Source organism: Ursus maritimus, unplaced genomic scaffold, assembly GCF_017311325.1.
Source record: "Ursus maritimus isolate PB19 unplaced genomic scaffold, ASM1731132v1 scaffold_11, whole genome shotgun sequence".
Lineage (NCBI taxonomy): Eukaryota > Metazoa > Chordata > Mammalia > Carnivora > Ursidae > Ursus > Ursus maritimus.
This window is the reverse complement of record NW_024423453.1, coordinates 28023173-28030607: the sequence shown is the minus strand read 5'-3', so window position 1 is coordinate 28030607 and position 7435 is coordinate 28023173. Positions and strand designations below refer to the sequence as shown.

The 7435-nt window shown below is 38.2% G+C and overlaps 1 pseudogene; it reads left to right on the top strand.

Annotated features, from left to right (window-relative positions):
• Positions 1 to 2064: 2064 nt before the first annotated feature.
• Positions 2065 to 2845, top strand: LOC103657952 (annotated as a pseudogene).
• The last annotated feature ends 4590 nt before the right edge of the window (positions 2846 to 7435 follow it).

The following is a 7435-nucleotide window of genomic DNA, read 5'->3' as shown; positions in this document are numbered from 1 at the left end:
ATCTTTACGTCATATTATATACAAAATTTCTGGTATTAAATAGTTTTTTGTAAGAAAATTTAAAAAAGAGTATGAATATTCTTCATGACTGAAGGGTATGGAGTATTTATTTTAATATATCTGAAAACAGAAAACATATAGAAAAAAGTATGATAATTTGATTATATTAATATTGATTGCTTTGTCTGAAAAGACAGCATTAAAAGGAGTGAAAATCAAGTTCTAGGCTGGAAGAAAATATTTGAAATGCATATAACTAGCAGAGCATTAGCAAAATACCCTCCCATCAATCAAAAATAAGATGGAAAAAGGCTAAATTGTAAAAGTGGCAGAATGTATAAACCTTCTTGAGGAGGCTCTAGAACCTATAAATATATGAAAAGAATTTCAACTTCATCAGAAGTTATGGATACGTAAAATTTAATTACATTTAAATATCTGTTATGCCCCTAAACTAGACAGTAATTTAAATGTTTACCAATAATAGTGGGTAAGGATGTACAGAAATAGGAAATCCCATATTTTGCTGCTGGTGGAAGTAGAAGTTTTTACAGCCATTTTGGGGAGCAATTTGGAAATGCTTATGGAGTTAAATATGTGCATACCTGTGACCCCCATACCTTATGGCTCAAAGTATATAACGTAAAGAAACTCTTCCATAAGTGTAGAAGAAAAAAATATATAGAAATAACTTTTGTATCAGAATGTTTCGCTAGAGCAAAAAAACATTAACAATAATAAAATCCCAAACCAATGCATTTGGTAAAGTCAGCCAGTGGAAATCTACTAAGTGGTGAAAATGGTGAACTTGATTTGCATTTATTAAGTTGGATAAACCTAAAGCATACGAAATTGAAATAAGGGAATTTTCAGGAAGTCACATAGTGTAGAGTACTTTTTATATGAAAAATTATGCACATTATTTAGAGACATGTATATAAGTAGCAAATGTATACTATACATGGGAATAATAAAAATTGAATTAAGGATTATGGTTAGCTCTGGCAGGAGCAGGCAGTGGGGGTGAGTGTGAACTAGGATTTCAGCTGTGCTTATAGAGGTTTATTTCTTAATCTGAGTAGTGGTTACCCATTGTTTACATTGTTTTATAATAATATATTATTATATATGTATATATGTATATAATATGTATAACATATATAACACATATCATAATTATTTATATAATTCCCATTCTCATGCCTGAAATGTTTCAAAATAAATAATACAAAACAGTTAATGAAGGTAGGAAACAGTGAAGGAGAGTATTGCCAAAGAGTAAACTACAGATTATGGTAATTTGAAATAGTGTAGCAGACAATGGATTTTAAATGCACACTAAAATGATAACTGACCAGTCCTATACACTTAAATGGTGTGTTTGAGCCATAGCTCAAATTTTTTTCATTCTACTTCCTATGCTGTATCCTTTATCAAATATAAATATTCACGTGCCATTTTAGTAGTCTGCGCATTCCATATATAAACATATATATGTGTGTTTTTTTGTTTTTTTTTTGTTTTGTTTTTTTAACCAGGTAAAGCCCAGGGAATCTTTGAGATTCCAGGGATAACTGGGTCTGACTTCGCTCTCCAGGGAGGCACACAGTAGTTGTAATAAAACTGTTTTGCCTCGCAAATGATGGGTTAAATCTTCTTTAAATATCCAGCATTTGAACACATGAAAATGTGCCATGTCACTTTATCGCAAGGTAAGGCTCCTATCTTGCAACCATTGCTAATCGTTTCAGACTGGAGAAGAGAAGCACTTGGTTTTTCAGCCCTGCAATATTCCAAGGCTGACTCTGTCAACTTTATCTCTCTTAACAATGTAAAGGAATCCCTTAAGAGTGTCGTAATTTCCTTTACCTTAGAGAATGACTAGCTGTACTCTGACTTCTCTGTTTTATAGGATTTTGCTAAACACAGAACAAAACAGCCAATACGCACCAATACTCTGAATCTATTCTTACAATCATCTTAGTGCTATAGCCTGATGATTCAGTCCGCCATTCAAGATAAGGAAGGTGCCTCTTCTCCGGACAACGTCGATAGGCATTCAGAATGGTCCAGCGTTTGACAGACCATCATAGGCTGTGCTACAGTACAGCCTCTAACAAAACTAGGTTGTCCTGAACCCCTGGTAATAGAATCATTTACCTTTATATGGAGAAGGTTGGAAAAGCACCAAAATCCTCATAGGGCACGTGCCCAGGCTGACTTCAAGAAGTTCGTGCTGTGGGACTTAGTTCTTACGAGGTTGTCTAAAATGAAACAAAACAAAACAAAACAAAACAAAACAAAAAACATGTCAGCAGGGTCTATAATGGTTCCATGCGTGCTAAATATGTTCATGACGGAATCAAGCATGTTCTCCTTATTGAGGAGCAGAAAATCATCATGAAAGTGTTGAAGCCATAAGCACAGAATCAGCTAAGTAAAAAAAATGAAGGTTTTTTGAGTAATAAAAAAACCAAAAGACAAAAGAAAAAAAAATGAAGGTGAAAATTTGACCAAATAGTCTGCCAATGCATTCCAAGGATCATCAGGTTTCCAGATGAAATTTCCAACTGATATTTGTTCGTCCTTATTATTTACCTCCCAGCCTTTCCATTCAGTCAATTCCACATTTACACAGCATCACATTTTAGGTACCAAATTCTTTATCCCTTAAGAAACAGAAAACACAAATAATATGAGCTTAAATTATTTTTTCTCTCACATAGCACTATTTAAAAATTGGCAGTTCACAGCTAGTTGTGGGAAAAAGCAAATCACAGCTAGCATGAGACCTCCACAGCCCTTCAGGAGCCCAGACATCTTCTGTCTTTCTCCTCTGCCATGAGGAGCATGAGCTTCTAACTTTCGAGTCACAAGAAGTCACCTATAACCACATCTATAATGCCCGCCCTGCAGCCGCAAGGAGGCTCGTAAACGGCTAACTGTCCTCTATTTAAGAAATCCCCAGAAGTCTCAATGAGCAAACTTTACCTACATCTATATGATTACTTTCAGCTGAAAGGGAAGCAGAGCTCTGTAATAATTTAGCTGGGCTGCCTAGAATAAATTTGCATTTTTGCCATTCTGATATTTATTAAAGCTTTAACTCCTTATCAGGGCTGTTTCTCTTTTATTAATTGATTCCCCAAGATAACTTCTGTTCTTGCAGAATAGGTTAAGTGTCATCATGGTGCCTGAAGAGGAGCAGTTCATCGGTCTGCTAACCTTGAGGCTTTCACTCACCTCTATCTATATCTCTCATACACCTGGTCACAGGGCATCCCATAGATGCTGACTATAGAAGTGTTCTATGCTCTGGATGCTGTTGAAGTTCTGGGGTTTGCTTTCAAGTGACTTAGCCTCATCCTGGTTCTTTCCGAAGCTTGATTGCTTTCTCATTCAGTTCCTGGTAAATCAATTCAACCTGCCACCATCTGCAGGACCACATGGCAGGCCCTCTGGCTCACAGTGGGAATATGCAGGAATGTTTGTATCCTTTCAAAATGATGGGAAAGCTGAGCAATAGAAACCAGCCTCTTCTTATCTAAAAATGTGTTGCTGTATTTTTTAATGTGTTGCAGTTAAGCCATTGTTTTTGACTTAAGAACAATCTTCTGTCAAAGACCAAAGTGCACAGCAGTATACTGAATATCCATTAATTATGAATTCCCTCTTGCATCCTACAGGAGCTTTTTTTTCACTGAATACTCACCTTCTTTTGATTCAGCCTTAAGGACAACAGCAAAATAATTTGTTATACTTTTCTCTTACCTCTCTCCTATACTCTTCCTACCTTCCTTCTGGAAACAGAACAATTATCTACTTTTCCTTCCTGTTAATTGGGAACTTGTTGACAACATACTCTAACTCTTTTTCACTGCATTTGTAATTGCTTTCTCTTCTCCAGTGTAATAAATCACATGGCTTCCACTTAGTGAAAGGAGAGCAAATGAATTTATTTTATGGAGGAAAAAATGTGTCTGTTTAACATTTTTCAATATCTAATAGTAGTGTCCCTTGGCCTGCGGAGACTGTCTTGTATACATAGACATTCATTCATCCTCAAACTCATCATTCTCTCAATTCTCATAAGAAGAAATAATATAAGTCCTGTCTGCTCAGATCTTCATTATGTCTTAAACATTTTGCTGACACAGGAGTCCATAGGAGGCCAGTGTATTTTCTTCAGTCTGGTAGTGTTGCCTGCAGAAGGTAGAAGTCAACTCTGGTTGCAATGTCTACTGCTTCTTCAAGGGACTGTAATGACTTTTGCACAATGGACTGAAGGAAGCAATAAAAAGGTGATTTTTTTCTGAGTAGCAACTGGTTCTTTCATACAGCACCTAAAAAGACATACCTGTTGTTATTGCAAATAATATGAAACTTTCAGTCTATTTCTTGTCAACTAATGACAACTTCTTCTTATCCTAAAAGAAAATTCTTTCATCATTTCCTGGCTTTTAGTTCCGTCATTCCTTACATTCACTAACGGTGAATGGTGATTTGTCTAAATTGCGTCTCCAGTGTTCTCTTGTTTTGGTCTCGGTCCTCAAAGCATTATGTCAGTGTGTAAGGCATAACAGACTAACACACATCACTCTTTTATTAGCTTTTCAGCTTAAAATCCTAACCTTACATGTTACTTAACACTTATAAAGCATTTGTAATGAGAAAACACTGTTCTTTGTGCTTTATCTGTATTTATCCCATGTAATATTTATAACAACCCTACTAATAGCTTTATCTTACAGAGTGCAAGACTGAGGAAGAGAGTTTAAGTAACTTTTTAAAAGTCTCATGGTTAGAAAGTGGTAACTAACCATCTAACCAGGATTCAATCCAAGCAGCTTGGCTCAGAATCTGTGTTTAAACAGTAATCATATTACCATTCTCAGGTTGATTACTGAATCTGATAAATTATATTGCCTAATCACATAAAGTTGCTGAACCTGAAAATTAGTGTATAAGACCCTGGAAGGATGCATTTGCCAAATAAGTCCTATTCGGGAATGGGAAAAATCATTTTGAATGGTTTACTTCCAACAACAAACCTCTGTATTTCCATGCACTAATGGATTTTTCCTTAAAAATATAGGGATAGGTTCAGAAAACTTAAAGATGGAAACATATTTATCAGTCTGGAAAACATCACAATGATTGTTGACCTATGAGCAGATTCTAGGAAGGGAGATAGCTAGAATCTGCTTAAGTTATAAATGATAGGAGAGTATGTACCAACAACTTGATGAGAGGGGAAAACCAGAAAGAAGTGGTTATATCAGTAATTAGAGAGACAAGAATATTTTATAAACGATTGTAAGGAGAAATGATAGACTTCTCACAGAATAAGAGGAATTAGTGCCACTAAGGAAGAAATTAGATAAAGGACAGAATGTGTATAAGTGACGGGGACAAATCTGCAAAGAGAGAATCTATTGGTATTCTGAGCTACAGCAAAATATCAGTGTGTACTGATGAGCAATTCTTTCAAGATAATTAAAAGTGGGAAGATTACAGAGTTTTCTTAACGGCATGATGGGGGATGATTCAAGCGAGGAACAATTTTGGTGTGTAATGGAAGAGTGAAAGTAGTCAAGGCACTGAAAGCACGGAGGATTAGGGTATTTACTTTTCTGAATAGTATGATAGGAGGTACAATAGTCCTCCCTTATGCATAGAGGGATAGACTCTAAGGCCCTATATATGGTTTCAGGCAACCAAAGAGAGTATAGAACCCTATATATACTGGGGTTTTTTCCTATACATATATACGTATGATAAAGTTTAGTTATAAGTTAGGCACAGCAAGAAATTAGCAACAATAACTAATAAGATAGAACAATTATAACAATATAGTATAATAAAAGTTATGTGAATGTAGTATCTTTCTCTCGCAAAATAGCTTATTGTACTCTTACTTACCTTCGTCGTCTTCTTGTGATGATGCGAGAAGCTAGAATGCCTGCATGAGGAGGGGAAGTGTGGTGAATGACGGAGACATCATGATGTAGTGTTAGGCTACTATGGACCTTCTGATGATATGTCAGAAGTAGGATCATCAGCTTCCAGACTGTGGTTGACTTCGGGTACCTGAAACTGTTGAAAGGGAAACCACAGATAAGGGGTAGAGAGGCTGCAGTTATTGGAATGAGAAACATCTTGGCACTATGGAGGGGAAAGACTGAAAGTCACAAATGTTCTGAAGTCAGAAAGCATTTAGTTTTCTTTTTGGGAAATTGGAGGGGCAAACGTAGCAAGGGGCAGAGCTGCAAAGATGAATTTCACCTCATATGACATTTTTATTATAATCATTTCAGTTAGTAGAATTGATAGCAATTTTAGTGTCCAAAAAGCAATTAGAGACAAATAAATGTCAAATTGAAAGCAATGTGACTAATGCGAAAGGATGTGATTTTTCGGTGCTATAGAAAACTACAGTTGACCTTTGAATAACATGGGTTTGAACTGCATGGGTTCACTTACATGTGGATTTATTTTCTTTAATGTTAAAAATATGTATTTTTCTAAAAGATCACACAAAAGCTGAGAAAAGAAAGAAGGATATCAACTAGCCCACATCAAAATCAGGGCTGAGGAAGGACAAAAACCTGCTGAAAGAGACTGGTAGCTGGAGCCGACTGCAGAGATCCAGATGGCCGCCGGCCAAACCGAGCCTGCGGCCGCGTTCCTGAACACCACGGAGGTGCAGCAGCGACGGAGAAACGGCTGGCCCGAATCATTTCTCCTTTTCAGAAAGGGAGAAGCAGGAGCTCACTCTTCAGACGTGTTCTTGTGCTTTCCTGCTCCTTCATGGCCTTCTCCCAATCGCTGTCATTGAATTCCTCCATGACCACACTCCACACTCACGCAGGCAGTGTGGGCCGATTCCAAATCTCTACGGTTTGAGCGGGGACTGTAAAAATTCGGAATGCCACAGTGTGTGTTGTGTTTTGTGTGTGTCGGATGTGTTTGTGGTTATTCTCTTGAATCCCTTCAGGAGCCTGAAGGGAGAAGCTGTTAAAGTGTCTATTCTGTTTCTTGCTACAAATGCGACAGGTGCAAAGACCTGCTAGTTGGCTGAGGCACACATTTCCAAGCCAACTGCTCTGCAGTGTCCGCCTCCGGTTTCACCAGGTCCTGGTGTTGCAAAGTGCCAACGGCCGCTTGGTGGCGCCCCCGAAAACAAGCCCCAGCCATTTCTAGAAGTTTCTCAGCGCTCCTGCTACTCACCCAGGTCCAGCTTGGCCGCGGGGGTCACCAGGGTTGGGGGAGAAGCAGTCGTGGTGGAGGCGGAAGCTGGCCTGCTCTAGCGTTTGCCACTTTGCCTGTGGCTGCCTCACCGCATCAGTGGGGCCCTGCGAGGCTGCCGCCAGGGGCTGAGGCTGGGGTTGCAGTGGGCCTTGGAGGTCCCAGGCCGCTCCTGCCCTACTGGTTT